This window comes from Artemia sp. Qi Xiang Cuo, chromosome 19 (genome assembly GCF_049724085.1).
Source record: "Artemia sp. Qi Xiang Cuo chromosome 19, ASM4972408v1, whole genome shotgun sequence".
In the NCBI taxonomy this organism is placed as follows: domain Eukaryota; kingdom Metazoa; phylum Arthropoda; class Branchiopoda; order Anostraca; family Artemiidae; genus Artemia; species Artemia sp. Qi Xiang Cuo.
The window spans coordinates 3,385,505-3,402,855 of NC_142812.1; positions in this window are offsets into that span (position 1 = coordinate 3,385,505).

The window sequence follows — 17,351 nt, forward strand, 5'->3', positions numbered from 1 at the left end:
TTTTTTTCATATTTCTAGCAAGGGAGACAGACGGCTTCTTGTCAAACCATTCATTTCTGTCTCAAATCAAGAGGCTAATGATTGTGCTACCTTCACATGGTCGTTATAACACAGTCCTTTAAGTGATTAGTGGGCAGAGCTGACCTCCCAAAATTAGCAGGCAATGGTAAAAAAATAGGTTTCTTATTAGAAAAAAAGTAGTTGTTGAAACATAAAAGATTTCGTTTATAAAAAATTTTGTTTCATACCAGAACGCCCGAAACAAAACCTTTTTTTAATAGCTATATTCAGAGGTACAGACCTCAAACAATATGTCAATGAGGGATTGACTGCTTGTATTTCAGTGGGAGAATCAGTGGGAGAATCATTTTCTAAAAGACAAAAATCACTTGTATCATAAAAGCTTGTTTAAATTGTAAGGAAACAAGTATAGAAGATACTGCAACACATCAAAAACCACGTTTGTTGAGAAAAGAGCCAAACATTTTTAATGATCAATGCCGCACCTAAGTGTAGGGAGTTACCGGGTTTGACCCCTCTTCCCCCCCCCCACTAACTTTTTGTCTTACTCACAAAAACACAAAACACATTTTTAAACTTATTTTTGAAGAATTTTTGTAACTCCCCTTCTCTGATAAATACTCCTGCCCCCCAAACAACAATCCAGAATATGCCCTGTCAATAAAAAAGAAGGAGACAAATATTTCAAATGGAGAAAAGGCTGAAGCGGACACATTGTTTCTCGGAACTTTGAGATAAAGCCCAAAATCTATTTTAGGTTTGCATTATTTATTTTTTTAAATAAAAGAAAAAGCTTATTGACTTTTATTCAATATACAATATACCGATAATACACAAATTGCTTCACAAAAGTTGAAAAAAGTTGTTACTCTCCTCCTCTTCCTTATCTTCTTCGCCTCCGTGCTCTCCTCATTCGCCTCCTTTTTGCCTCCTTCGCCTCCATCTTCTCATTTTTCTTCTTCGCCTCAACGTTTTCCTCCTTCGCCTCCATGGTCATCTTGCCCTTCTTTGCCTCCACGTTCTCCTCCTTCGCCTCCACGCTCTCCTCCATTCCTTTCGTGATTTTTTACATCTTTCAAGAGGAGCTGATAAGCTCCAAACACCTGCTCAGGGAGGGGAGCGCCTGCTTCGTTGAATTTCGCCAATGCTTACTTTTTGGTGTATGAAATTAGTAATTGCTTCTTTGTGAAATTTCGTGATAATCCCAGTTGAGTTAATGCTGCCTCAATTTCTGCCTTAGCTCTTCTATTTATCTTCTGTACACATTTGATCGAAATTGATATGAAAGAAGAAATTTGAACTCAGTACGTTTGCTTTATAAATTGCTGGATTTGATATTCCTGTAAATGGTATAAAAAATGGAGCAAAAAATATTCTTTAAAGTAAATGGATTTTTTATTACACAATAAGTGATTAATGAACACAGTCCCTTTTAATATTTCACATACCTGCTTGCAAAATTGGAAAATGATATTTACCTTTTGGACAGAAAGTGAGTTGTTTTTTATTTTAATTTTTTTGTTTTTTGTTAACAGTATTTTATTTTACACTAATTTTATTAAATATAAGGTTTAATTAAGGTCTCATTGGAGAAAAATTTAAGGGAAAAAGATTGGAAGTCTTTATACAGAGAACCTAACAAGGAAAATCACTTCTGAATAATTCCAATCTGAATACTTATCTTCTATGAAAATCAAATTTAAATAACAAATTTGTTAAATTAAAGCCAACATATTAAACCTTTTAAAATTTAATACGTTTCATTTGCCAGATGATGAATTAGTAATCAGTATTTCAAATTTATCTTGGCTGAGATTAGCGCAACTGCTGGACAAAAATTTATTATGTTTTATTTGCTACCTTGAAATGGTATTTCAAAATTAGCTTGGCCAATAATAAGGCAATTGGTTGACGGAAATAGGCAATATTGCGTAATAACTATGTCCGATGAGCAATTTCTATGTCTGACTATTTGCAGATTTGTCACGTCTTAGTACATTTAAAAACAGGTAGCACTGTACAAACAAAACTATTTGAATTAATGACCTACTTGTTCAAAAAAGAAAGGCAAATCTAACTGTGAAAACTTTAAGTTTTCTAGGTGGTATAATAGAGTAATTACAGTAGTTTAAATGTCAAAAACTTTGCAAAGTGATTAAAGCTGCCAACCACCGGGCGTCTTACCCTAGGGTTAGGGGTAAAATTCATTTCTTACAAAAATAATTATTCTATTTGGAAAGAGCGCAAAAAAGGCATCGAGTGGTATGTTTACTTTATTCATAAGTCAATAATATGAACAATGAAACATTTACCCACAGATTTTTAAAAGTGATCAAACGTCAGAACCCTCTTGAGGGCAAAGCACCCCTATCCAAGATGATCAATAGTAAAACTTTGATGGCCATCGAGGGTCATCTAGACTATTTTTAAAGGTCATCAATGGTCAGAACCCTCTTTAAGGAGAAAGAGTGTAGGTATGTACTTCAAAATACCTACCCAGGACACACTTTAGCCTGTAGACACATCCCTGAAAGTTTGTTTTCCTAACCCCTTTCTAAGATGGCCAAAAGTAGAATTTTGATGGCCATCTAGGGTTATCTAGACCAAGATGGCCTAACCCCTTCTTAATTCCTTTTTGGTTACAAGGTGTGAAGGTTGTAATTTTATATAATTTATAACTGAATTGTATAGCTTACTGATTTTTTACCCTATTTCAAAATAACCTACCTTTCTGGGATATTATTAAGTCTGTAGACCTATCCCTGAAAGTTTTATTTCCCTTGCTGAAACCCTTTCCAAGAGAGCAAAAAGCAGCTAAACTAGAATTTTACCATCTTCAATAATTACGATTTGACTGGCTGGCTACACTATCTTTTTTTGGGGACTACATTGAGATAGCCCAGCCCAAAACAGGCAGAAAGGTTTCAGGCCCGATTTTATATGAATTTTACCCTTTAAAATATTGATTAATTGATTGATTGTGACTGAAGCCATTTTAGGTTAGATCAAGGTTCAAATTTCCAATATATTTCAAACATGCTTTGGTTCCTTATTCAACAATGATGAATGTGAGGCAGAAACCTTCCGACCTTAAGGCCTTTCAGACCAAATATTTGGCTTAAGCCGTGTCTACATTCGGTTTTTCTTTAAAACTGGGGCAAAAATCTGGGACGGTAGGGTTTATTCCACGTCGAGTGATTATAGGGCCGTTTTTTATCAATAAGATATTACAAATAAATGCCGGTCGTCATTATTGCTTTTTCAGGCGTTAACGGCCCAAAAATGCCTAGTTTTCCGACTCACCGAGCCATAGCAGTTGTCCTCATTATGCCGTCCAGAGCAACACATTTCAACAGCTTTAAGCATTAAAATTAGATTAATAGCTGCTACTCATTTGGCTTGTGGTTTCACTCATTTTCAATTATCTAAGTTTCTCTCAACCTGATTCTGGGTACTGTTTTAGCCATTTCATTTTCTGCAAAAGTCTTCAATTAAAGACATTAATGAGGTTAGATTAACTCTTGATATCTATTATGCAGAAATCTGCCATGCACTTTTGTGTGCTGAAAAAGGGCAGTTCCTCTTAAAAAATCCATATAAGGTTTATATTGAAAGGGGGATCAACGGTAATCAGAAGTTCTACTGCCCTTTTTAAGATTCAGAGAGATCAGAAGGTGCATAGAAATATTGAAACAGTAATTTTTTGTTTTACAAGTTTCAAAAAGGCCCATATGATTGAAAATTGAAAGGGCTAGTGCCCCTTTTCATAGAATATTTATTGCAGGGTAACAACCTCCCCCACACCTGACACTTCCCAAGACATATCTTATCAAAATTTGAGTAATTTCCATCAACATAGTTGGAAGGTCTGGACATTATGTCTATAAGGATGACAACCCCCCACCCCCAGTCTTCAGCCCAAGGGTTGTTAGTTATACCCCAAGGGCATATAAGGTTTTTATGGACAGAATAGTAAAAACTCTAGAATAGGCTAATTTGATTGAAAATCAGATGTTCTAATTCCCTTTTTATGAGTCAAAGTGAGTAGGGGCAGCCATCCCTCTCCAGGTTATATGTTGACAAAATACATCTAATAGAAAGTTCAAGATGGCCTTTCTTTAAAGATAGTCAAAGATCATAAAATAAGGCCTTAGGGGTTGACAAAATCCCCCAGAGTCGGGGGGTAAGGATTGTATGTTATGCCCCAGGGCATATAAGGTTTTTATGTAAGGGATGGTAGGTGAACTTTTAGAAAAGGCTCATTTGATTGGAAATGTATAGTTCCAGTTCCTTTTTAAGAATCAAACGTGGTGGAGTGTAACTAGCCCTCTTCCTTCCTTGCATCCTCTTCCCAAAACATATTCAATTAGAATTATGAGATTGTTACCAATAATGTCATTTTGTTACCGCTATTCCAAAAATCATATAACAATGCCTTTAGGGTGGACACAATCCCCCAAAGCCCATGGGCAAGGGTTGTAAGTAGGCTAGGGTGTAAAAAATTCAACTATCTGTTCAAAAAATTCAACACTAAATCGATGTCAGGAGGCAACACTTTGCTTTTCAGATATTTTGCTCACGTTGCAGCATCGAGAACTGCAAAAAAAAAAAGAACTTTTGTAAGTATTTTCAATCCCTAACGATGCTAAAGAGATGGGGAGGGGACACATCAAACCTACTCCGCCAGTAATGCTGAACTCGTCTAACATAAAAGTTCATTTTATGACAACCAAGCGTCTGGATTGAATAAAAATTCGTAAAGCTCCAGTTGCCATATAATCTTACAAAAATCTGGAGTATTTAGATTCGGTCACTGTATAACAGATTAAAATATTAAGACCATTATATTATGCTGAACTTTTTAAACAACCCCTAAACTTCGTCCCCAGACAAATTGAAACTCCACAAGGTATAATTTTCTAAAAAGGCAGCTAATTTTTGAATCACTGGAGTCCAGAACACTTGATCACTGCTAATTTTTCGTGAAATTTTATGTGCGAATTTGTTACGTAAATGGTTTTTTGTCGCTAATTCTCCTAAAGTAAATGATTTACTTTTATTAAAGTTAAGTTATTTAAGGTCCCTGTGAAAGCAAAAAAAGAAATAAATAAATTAAAACTGTTGAGGCATTTGAACATATAATGACACTATTTTGGTCTACCTGTTCCACCGTTTCTTGCTCCCGGACCACCATTTCAAGCCTGTCTACTTTTCCCCCTAAGCCTGTCGTTTTTCTCGTTAGGGTCTGTTCAGGTAAACTAATCTTCTGCTCAAAAACCCTCACAAGGTTTTGATCAAATGTTTGGACGTTTTGACCAAGTAATTTGACGTTTTGACTTTCTCACAACTCTATTTTTTTAAACAATGAAAAACTTTAGCGTAGAAGGTTTATTCTCTAAGTCCTCGCTTTGAGTTTTCAACTCGGGAAATTTGAAAGATTCTTGAGAGCTTTGAGAGGAATCAAAAGTTTTGCAGGGTTCCTCCACTGTTTAAATACCTTGTCTTCAGGGGGGTGGGACATTCTTTGCACTAGTGTTTCCCTCCATGAAGTCCATTGTTTAGGTTTGACCTTGGACACAGTTATATCATGATATTTTCCTTGCTGGTCATCCATGGGAGTTTTATTCTTAGACAATGCACTTTGACTCATGTTTATTGAGAAATTTATGAAATCCATTTATGAATTGTCGCAGATTTGTTTTAGTTGAGTCTTTGGGAGGAGTTTTCTTTACAGTAATACCTAGAGTTTCTACAGCTCTGTTCAATTCTTCCTGCAATGACAGGGGCCTTTCTATTGGTGCTGCAGGGGAAACCATATCATCTGGAAATCTTTTGGGGGGACCTTATTGGCAGAGTTGCTGTACCTTGTTTACCAGACAATTTCAAAACCTTCAATCATTAACTATTGGAGCAATTTTTATATATTATCTCAGGGATGTTCTGATCTCTTCCAGGCTCTCTTGAGGATAAAGCAGCCCTAGCCGAAAGTGCAATCAAAAGACTTGGTTCCTTGTTGAAATCTAATACCCTCAATGGGTTTTCAATCCTGTAGAAAATATTAATTTGAGTCGGATCCTACTTTGAAATGCTCTTAAATAGACAACATTAATGCTTGTATAATAGGTCATCACTTTAGAAAAAAAATGGTACAACGATGCAAACTGAGAACTCAATTTTTACATAACTGTTCAATACCCGATGGTAAATCACCAAAACTTCCTTGGGTTTGTATATTGGAAAAGATTAAAGGGGATATTTGCACTTTGCCTCTATAGCCGTTCATCCCCTGACAGCCCATATATGTTGAGTTTAAAGAACTTTTATCACTCACGACTCTGAATCCTACCTATTGCGCCATTTGAAGCGTTGAAATTTAATGGGTCTGGGCTTAATTGTAGTCATTAATATTGACCTGGTCAAATGTAATATTATGCTTAAAAGCCATGGATGTACACCATATAAGTTCTTCGGTAGCACCACCTACAGCGCTTAAAACTGCGCCGTTTAAGGCGTTAAAGGTCGCGCCGTTTCCGCTGGGTGAATTTTTCTTAGGTCGAGTGATAGGCTAAGCAAACTATAAAAATGATAAGAAAATCTAAGGTTCCGCCGGGTAATTTTACGATCGCATCTTCCGAGCCGTTATAGCTTACCTCGTGCCGTCAAGGGCTGCACCGGCTGCAAAAGGGGGGGGAGGGGGGTAGCTAAATGGGTGACCTCCTTTGTTTGCCTGCTACAGTCGATAACTCGGCGCTCTCTTCTCTCTTCTTCTTCCTACTAGTATTATGCCAAGGCAAATAATTCGGTCTCGGATTGGGGGGCAAACTGGGGTCTGGGGGGCACAAATTGTCAGGCAGTTGGTGAATTGTCACCATTTCAATCTCTTAAACCATTTCAGTATTGCGGAACGCATGAATGCGTAGCCATGCGATACCACCTGAAAAACAGTCCATATATATCTGTACTCTCAATGTTATAATATATTCCGAAGTTAATCCGGCTTAAAATTGAACTATTGTACACCGGTCAGATGCCGAATGACGAAATAAATTTAGTCTCTAATTGATTTTGAAATGTAATCCTTTTCAACACAAATAGCTCTTAACAGGTCAGAGACTGAATATCGTATGAATCAGTATGGTTCTAGAATTTTTGAACAGTTAAACTATAGCGAATCAGTTTGTAATTTCTTTAGCAGTGAGACGAGTGAGCGACAGAAATATCAACTCGAAAACATGTGAGTTTCCATGGTTTAAGTCAAGTTGGGGCTTTTGAGAATACATCATCATCCAGTGTAAATCAAATTGCCTACAATTCAAAGAGCAGATATCGAAAGTGTTACTATTCAATCCACTCAAGCGGGGTATGATGATCCCAGTAGTACTATTTCCAACTGCCTCTTCTGCAACAACTAGGCGTAACATTTTCAAGTCACTCCTCCTTTAGGCTGCATGTCGGCAATATTATACAAAAAATTTTACGTTAAACTCTTTTAACGTAAAAGGTGCGTGGGTTGACTTAATTATTTCAATTGGGAAAGTTTTTTTTGATTTTTTGGTTACTTTTGATTTTGATTCATAAGTTTTTATTCTTTTAAATATAATTTGTTTTCTTTTTGCTTTATATATTACGCTTCTTGGATTATATAAATACTGTTTGTAGTATTTTATTTCTTTGAGAGGGTCATGTGTTCCTTGGTATTTTACACAATCTGAATTTCCCTCAATTTTGTAAATTAATTTTTGCTTTCTACACCTGTCGAGAAGCAATGAATCTGTCTGACAAGGTCCCTTGTCATACCAGTACCGATCTGTATATTGTCTTTGTAATTTTCTGATTTCATGTAGAATGAAATGGAGGTACTTTCCCTTTCTGCCGTTAAATTTTATTCCCAATTTAGCTCTCACTGGCTGATATTTGGGCTAGTTTATGAAACTTAGACCAAATGCTTAGAATTCCAAGTTAATGTCTCTTAAATTATACTCAACATCCCATTTTTTCGTGAAGACTTCTTCCATTGATTTACTTATAATGATTATTGCCATTGAGTATCTGACGTTTTCATTGGCGTGCTTTATACATATGAACTCGGTATCAATAAGTGTTTTGGCCATTGTTCCCAAAGGAAAGGTAGTTTTTATTGACTTTTGTCTAGTTAACTTTTTCAAGATTAGTTATAGTTACGGTTTACTCTAGGTCGAAGTCAACCTAAATTTTCACCGGTATTTCCTCAAAAAGCGGGTTACTCATTCATTTGACATAATTCGATCATCTAATGCTCCATATTAATCAAGAATGAATATTTACTTTGAATGAAAAAAAGTAACTTCAGGTCAATGGTGGACTATTTTTTCATTGGTGCCACCCGGCACCTGGATATTTGTGTATTTGAAAGTAATTCGATTCCTTAAGATTCCGTACTCTATTTTAAAGAGTTGACGGTTGTTTTCAATGAATCCCATATATGCTTAAAATTATAGAGACTTTCGAGAAACTACCTTTTTTGTCAATATATTCACAATATATTTAGATCCCGTGATATCACTTTAATTCATAGTTTTACAAATATTAATACATTACTAATTTATCCATATAACGCATTTTTTTTAATTAACAGTAATAATCGATTTACATGGACATACTAACACTTCAGGTAATGTTAGAGAGTTGTTTTATTATTTGTTTTAACGAAATTACTTATATATACAGTTTCTTCAACTAATATTGGGTTTTAATTTCAAAATTGATGCATCATCCCGCAGTCCCGCTTTTGTGCTTGGAGACGGAAACATATCGACAAGTCAATAATTTTACCATGACGAAATGGTTGAGTTGAGAAATTTGTGTTCAAATACTATACTATTTTTAACGCTTTCAGGTGTATTTAAGCAAATAAAATACACTAATAATCGGTTTGGGAGTTGTAGGCCTTCCAGTCTGCCCATTATGTCATCTTCTTCGAATATTTTGTCGAGTGACTTTCCAACCCAGTTGAGATACGGACAATTGGTCATTTTTTATATCTGATATGGATAAACTTAAATTCACGTGGGATTGGCAGCAGTACGGTTTTTTATGCTCGGTTTTATGTACACTAAGGAATATTTTTCTTTAAGAATTTTTTTTTTCTCTGAACAAATTTAGTACTATCTTTTTTATATTTTTATAGTTTCATGGGATAACTTAAAAAATAGTGGATCCCGTTAGAAGGCTTATTGGATTTAGATAAGTATTATTTACACAGTGGATGTATAAAGCCTTAAGGAAGCTTTCACCTTTTAACAGTTGTTCTTGGTCTGTAAGTATGGAGAGAAATTCAATGGGCCAAAGTGTAGTTATGTTGCCATCGTCTTGATCGTACCAAATATTTTCTGCAATATAATAACGAGCTATACTTAGTTGTTGGAATATGTTTTATTAAAATTTGGAAAGCAAGATTGGCACTCAGTCTAATGTGCTCTAGTGTTCTTGTCCTTGCACGTTCACTAAAGTTATTATGCACTAAACTTGCCGTTAATCTTATGATCATTCTTTGTTCCAACATTGTCTTTTGAGATTTCAGAAGACACTATAGTTTTAGACACTCAAGATTTTCTACTGCTCTGATAAGTTCCCCTTCTCTTAATGAATTCTCAATAACTCCTCATTCTTTTAATGAATCATTAATTTTATCTACACTATGTTTCTTATTAAGATTCCATGTGGTTACATTTTCTAGTCCACGATTATTTAATTGTTCATGGCTTGGGCCTCTCATCATGGTTACTTTTTTTTCTTTAGTTTATTATGCTAGATTTTAGGTTTAAAATAAGAACCATACCATATGGCGGCTTGTTTCAGTATTTAACTTCAAAGGTGACCGAGGGTTACTTATTTGTAATATATAAAAATATTTAGTAATGTAAGACTTATTAATGATTATAAAATAAAGTATTAATTAGTTGTAATACATATTCAAACTAATTACATTAATTTGTAGAAGTTGGGTCATGATTACTCACAAGTGAGTCAATTAATCTTTTATGACTTTGGTAATATGTCTAGCGGCTTAATTGTTGTTTGAGATTTATGGTGTTTAATTTTCACCGGTATCATTGGTCTCTTTTTCTTGTTTGAGTTGGTCTCCGTAAGCAGTATCAAGATACCTGCCTTTCCACGAAATGATAAACAGGGAAAAAAGCAGATGTTAAGTACCTCTCACGTATCGGACTTCTTTCCATCATAATCGTATATTTCTGTCTGGTAACGTGTTTTATCACATTTTCTTGTCATGGTGGGGGTTTTAGGTCGGGTATTTTTTGCGGATCAGGGAATTAATTTCATGTATCTTTTGGCGTTTTTCGTCCTGTTCCAGTTGTACTTTGTTGGACATAACTTTGCATTGCACCCGCCCATGAAATTAAATAAACCGCGGAACACTACCAAGCCAAACTTCTATCAAGGTATGAGAACTCTTGTTCATATTTATTCCATATTAGCCTATGTTTGTATCTGTTTTCACGTTATTTTCTTGTGGTAGAATTGAGATGAGATAATTCTGGTGCATCACTTTTTAGGGGGAGATTTGCTGGTTTTTTCCTGAGACTCATATAGCCAACTTTCATGATCACTGGAATAAAACGCACAACAGGTCACAAGTTCAGCACCGGGTCCCCAGATTATAAGGTTATTTCGCTTAATTGTGGTTTATATTTTTCATTGTTCATCCTTCACATTTATAACTGGGTAGTAGTTTCTCATAGGTAGCCTGAGATCAATCAGGAGGCAAAGGGATAGGATACACGACTTCCACCTGACTGCCCAAAGCTTCCCACGACTTAGGGTCTATCCATTTGTCAATTATTTTCCTTGTTACGTAATCGCTATTTGTATCCTTATAGTTGTTTATCATAGAGAGCCAGGGCCAAATGGGAACGGATACGGAATGATATAACACCGCCTCTTTTCCCCCGTGGCCGCCGCTTCCCACGGTTGAGGGTCCATTTGTTTAAGAAGTTTGACGAATAGGCAGTTGTAGTGCTTGCCAAGCGATGTCTTGTTGGGCAATCAAGCCTCGTAATCAAGTCAATAGAAAAGGAGTCGCCAGGTTTTACGGGGAGTCGTAAAACCCGCTGCAGACGTTACAAAACCAAGTCAGCAACAGGTTTTAAAACGCCTGGTATCTCCCTCATTTAGTAACTTGTATAATCATTTCTTAACAGAAGGTTAGAGTCGAGTATTTGCACGGTAGGATAGTATACACCATGCACATCCTCGGCTCTAACCTCCTATGCTTGGGGGTTCATCCGTTTTCATTATTGCATATCGTATGGATATGTGAATTATTCCTCCAATACCATTTTCAGAGTATTTCATGGGGTTGTTCGCTGACTATTATTTTATTTTGTTTTTATGAATTAGAATTGCCATTTATATTGAGCTTTTATTAATTGTCGAGAGTAAAAAGAATTTTATTGTTACCACCCGAAGTGTGGTGGGTATCAATACTGATTTTTGGCTAAAAGTATTTTTTACATTGTTTTGAGTGGGCTTTCGAGCTTAAGTAGTTAAGGAATTGATTATACTATATTGTTCGCTAGCATATTTCGATTAATGCGATAGCTGTCGATCAGTCTGAGGGAACTCTAAAATTTTCTTTTAGAATTTAATGAGGCATTCGATTTTTATACTTGTTAAATCCCTTTATACAACAATTTTTTCTTAAGTACCTTTAGTTAACAAAGCAAATTTTCCCTTTTAACAATCTGTTTGAAGCGACTATGGTTATTTTGTATCCTGTCGACGTGACAATTTTCATTAAGGCCGAAGTTTGAAAATATAGACTTATTTTTTAAGGCTTTCGAAAATTAAGCTATTAAACTGTAATGTATTTTTATTTATCGTTATATTTTATTTAGCTTTGATTATTGCGACTTAAATACCCATTGGTTTATTTTCTTCAGCTTTGTACTTGATTAATTAAAGTTAATTAATTTGTTTTATATTGAAGGCGGTTCTTCCCTAACTTTTCGTTCTGATAGCTATTTTTTAAGTTGAGTCGAATGTAGAGTTGTGTACTGATAATTACTTAAGTCTTGATATTTACTTAAGTCGAGGTTAAGTCTTGCCGTTAAAATGAGTTAAAAGAAAAACACATTTAATTTTAAGGTGTCAATCTATTCTTCTCCCGTGGCGGAGTTGTCGCCATGTGGCGGAGATGCTTACATTCATGCACGATATTATCCGAAAATTTGTTAAGGCATAAAGATTTGTTTCTTTATATTCCCTAAACGAAATTAAGATATATTATACGTTTTGTAGTAAACCGATAGATTAGAGTTATTTTAGTCTCAATCTAAATGTACATTCTAGTTTGCTTCTAGTTTGGTCAACTGAACCACCAGGTCCAGATACCTGCACCTGCATTAAGGGACCATCGGCCTGTTTCAACATGTACTGTCAGGGTCTTTAGACATACTTTGACTCAGATCGAACTATATAGTAACTTGAACCATCTCTATATTGCATTGGCAATCTATGAGATCTTCCAGGACGAAAGGTTGGTGTGCATAGGAATTAGGTTTATTCTCTAAGTCCTCGCTTTGAGTTTTCAACTCAGGAAATTTGAAAGATTCTTGAGAGCTTTGAGAAGAATCAAAAGTTTTGCAGGGTTCCTCCACTGTTTAAATACCATGTCTTCAGGGGGGTGGGACATTCTTTGCACTAATGTTTCCCTCCATGAAGTCCATTGTTTAGGTTTGACCTTGGACACAGTTATATCATGATATTGTCCTTGCTGGTCATCCTTGGTAGTTTTATTCTTAGACAATGCACTTTGACTCATGTTTATTGGGAAATTTATGAAATCCATTTAGGAATTGTCGCAGATTTGTTTTAGTTGAGTCTTTGGGAGGAGTTTTCTTTACAGTAATACCTGGAGTTTCTACAGCTCTGTTCAATTCTTCCTGCAATGACAGGGGCCTTTCTATTGGTGCTGCAGGGGAAAGCATATCATCTGGAAATCTTTTGGGGGGACCTTATTGGCAGAGTTGCTGCACCTTGTTTACCACACAATTTCAAAACCTTCAATCATTAACCCTCTATTGGAGCAATTTTTAGATATTATCTCAGGGATGTTCTGATCTCTTCCAGGCTCTCTTGAGGATAAAGCAGCCCTAGCCGAAAGTGCAATCTAAAGACTTGGTTCCTTGTTGAAATCTAATACCCTCAATGGGTTTTCAATCCTGTAGAAAATATTAATTTGAGTCGGATCCCACTTTGAAATGTTCTTAAATAGACAACATTAATGCTTGTATAATAGGTCATCACTTTAGAAAAAAATGGTACAACGATGCAAACTGAGAACTCAATTTTTACATAAATGTTCAATACCCGATGGTAAATCACCAAATCTTCCTTGGGTTTGTATATTGGAAAAGACTAAAGGGGATAATTGCACTTTGCCCCTATAGCCGTTCATCCCCTGACAGCCCATATATGTTGAGTTTAAAGAACTTTTAGCACTCAGGACTCTGAATCCTACCGATCGCGCCATTTGTAGCGTTGAAATTTTATGGGTCTGGGCTTAATTGTGGTCATTAATATTGACCGGGTCAAATGTAATATTATGATTAAAAGCCATGGACTTACACCTTATAAGTTCTTCGATAGCACCACTTATAGCGCTAAAGACTGCGCCGTTTAAGGCGTTAAAGGTCGCGCCGTTTCCGCCGGGTGAATTTTTCTTAGGTCGAGTGATAGGCTAAGCAAACTATAAAAATGATAAGAAAATCTAAGGTTCCGCCGGGTAATTTTACGATCGCATCTTCCGAGCCGTTATAGCTTACCTCGTGCTGTCAAGGGCTGCACCGGCTGCAAAAGGGGAGGGGGGTCGCTAAATGGGGGACCTACTTTGTTTGCCTGCTACAGTCGATAACTCGGCGCTCTCCTCTCTTCTTCCTACTAGTATTATGCCAAGGCAAATAATTGGGTTTCGGATTGGGGGGCAAACTGGGGTCTGGGGGGCACAAAGTGTCAGGAAGTTGGTGAATTGTCACCATTTCAATCTCTTAAACCATTTCAGTATTGCGGAACGCATGAATGTGTAGCCATGCGATACCACCTGAAAAACACTCCATATTTATCTGCATTCTCAATGTTATAATATATTCCGAAGTTAATCTGGCTTAAAATTGAACAATTGTACACCGGTCAGATGCCGAATGACGAAATACATTTAGTCTCTAATTGATTTTGAAATATAATCTTTTCAACACAAATAGTTCTTAGCAGGTCAGAGACTGAATATCGTTTGAGTCAGTATGGTTCTAGAATTTTTGAACAGTTAGACTATAGCGAATCAGTTTGTTATTTCTTTAGCAGTGAGACGAGTGAGCGACAGAAATATCACCTCGAAAACATGTGAGTTTCCATAGTTTAAGTCAAGTCGGGGCTTTTGAGAATACATCATCATCCAGTTTAAATCAAATTGGCTACAAGTCGAGGAGCAGATATCGAAAGTGTTACTTTTCAATCCACTCAAGCGGGGTTTGATGATCCCAGTAGTACTGTTTCCAACTGCCTCTTCTGCAACAACTTGGCTTGACATTTTCAAGTCACTCCTCCTTTAGGCTGCATGTCGGCAATATTATACAAAAATTTTTACGTTAAACTCTTTTAACGTAAAAAGTGCGTGGGCTGACTTAATTATTTCAATTGGGAAAGTTTTTGTTGATTTTTTGGTTACTTTTGATTTTGATTCATAAGTTTTTATTCTTTTAAATATAATTTCTTTTCTTTTTGCTTTATATATTACGCATCTTGGATTATATAAATACTGTTTGTAGTATTTTATTTCTTTAAGAGGGTCATGTGTTCCTTGGTATTTTACACAGTCTGAATTTCCCTCAATTTTGTAAATTAATTTTTGCTTTCTACACTTGTCGAGAAGTAATGAATCTGTCTGACAAGGTCCCTTGACATACCAGTACCGAACTTTATATTGTTTTTGTAATTTTCTAATTTCATGTTGAATAAAATGGAGGTACTTGCCCTTTCTGCCGTTATATTTTATTCCTAATTTACCTCTCGCTGGTCGATATTTGGGTGTGTTTGAAACTTAGACCGAATTTATAGGATTCCACGTCAAATTTCCTTAAATCATACTTGGCGTCCCATTTTTTCGCGAAGACTTCTTCCACTGATTTATTCACAATGATCATTGCCGCTGAGTATCTGACATTTTCCTTGGCGTGCTTTATGCATATGAACTCGGTATCAATAATTGTTTTGGCCATTGTTCCCAAAGGAAAGGTAGTTTTTATTGACTTATGTCTAGTTAACTTTTTCAAGATTAGTTATAGTTATGGTTCACTCTAGGTTGAGGTCAACCTTACTTTTCACCGACATTTCCTAAAACAGTGGGTTACTCATTCATTTGACATAATTTGATCATCTAAAGCTCCATATTAACCAATAATGAATATTTACTTTGAATAAAAAAAGGTAACTTCAGGTCGAAGTTGAACTACTTTTTCACCGGTGCCACCTTGCACCTGGCTATTTGTGTATTCGAAAGTAATTCGATTCCCTAAAGTTCCGTACTCTAGTTTAACGAGTTTGCGCTCGTTTTTAACGAATTCCATATAGGCTTAAAATTATAGAGACTTTCGAGAAACTATCTTTTCTTGTAAATATATTAACAATGTATTTAGATCCTGTGATATTCCTTTAATTCAGAGTTTTACAAATATTAATGTATTACTAGTTTTTTCATGTAGCGCATTTTTTTTTAATTAATATTAATAATCAATTGACAAGGACAAAACACGTCAGGTAATGTTCGTGAGTTGTTTTATTATTCTTTTCAACCAACTTACTTATATATGCAGTTTCTTACACTAATATCGGGTTTTAATTTCAAAATGGATGCATCATCCCGCAGTGCCGCTTTTGTGCTTGGAGACGTAAACATATCGACAAGTCGATAATTTTCCCATGACGAAACGTTTGAGCTGAGAAATTTGTGTTCAAATTCTATACTATTTTTAACGCTTTCAAGTGTATTTAAGTAAATAAAATGAACTAATAATCGGTTTGGGAGTTGTAGGCCCTCCAGTGTGCCCATTATGTCATCTTCTTCGAATATTTTGTCGAGTGACTTTCCACGGAGTATTTGCACGGTAGGATAGTATACACCATGCACTTCCTCGGCTCTAACCTCCTATGCTTGGGGGTTCATCCGTTTTCATTATTGCATATCGTATGGATATGTGAATTATTCCTCCAATACCATTTTCAGAGTATTTCATGGGGTTGTTCACTGACTATTATTTTATTTTCTTTTTATGAATTAGAATTGCCATTTATATTGAGCTTTTATTAAATGTCGAGAGTAAAAAAGAATTTTACTGTTACCATCCGAAGTGTGGTGGGTATCACTACTGATTTTTAGCTAAAAGTATCTTTTACATGGTTTTGAGCGGGCTTTCGAGCTTAAGTAGTTAAGGAATTGATTATACTATATTGTTCGCTAGCATATTTCGATTAATGCGATAGCTGTCGATCAGTCTGAGGGAACTCTAAAATTTTCTCTTAGAATTTAATGTGGCATTCGATTTTTATACTTGTTAAATCCCTTTATACAACAATTTTTTCTTAAGTACCTTCAGTTAACAAAGCAAATTTTCCCTTTTAACAATCTTTTTAAAGCGACTATGGTTATTTTGTATCCTGTCGACGTGACAATTTTCATTAAGGCCGAAGTTTGAAAATATAGACTTATTTTTTAAGGCTTTCAAAAATTAAGCTATTAAACTGTAATGTATTTTTATTTATCGTTATATTTTATTTAGCTTTGATTACTGCGACTAAAATACCCATTGGTTTATTTTCTTCAGCTTTGTACTTGATTAATTAAAGTTAATTAATTTGTTTAATATTGAAGGCGGTTCTTCCCTAACTTTTTGTTCTGATAGCTATTTTTTAAGTTGAGTCGAATGTAGAGTTGTGTACTGATAATTACTTAAGTCTTGATATTTACTTAAGTCGTGGTTAAGTCTTGTCGTTCAAATTAGTTAAAGAAAAATACATTCACTTTTAAAGTGTATATCTATTCTTCTCCCGTGGTGGAGTTGTCGCCGTGTGGCAGAGATGCTTACATTCATGCACAATATTATCGGAAAATTTGTTAAGGCATAAAGATTTGTTTCTTTATATTCCCTAAACGAAATTAAGATATATTATACGTTTTGTAGTAAACCGATAGATCAGAGTTAGTTTAGTCTCAATCTAAATGTAAATTCTAGTTTGCTTCTAGTTTGGTCAACTGAACCACCTGGTCCAGATACCTGCTA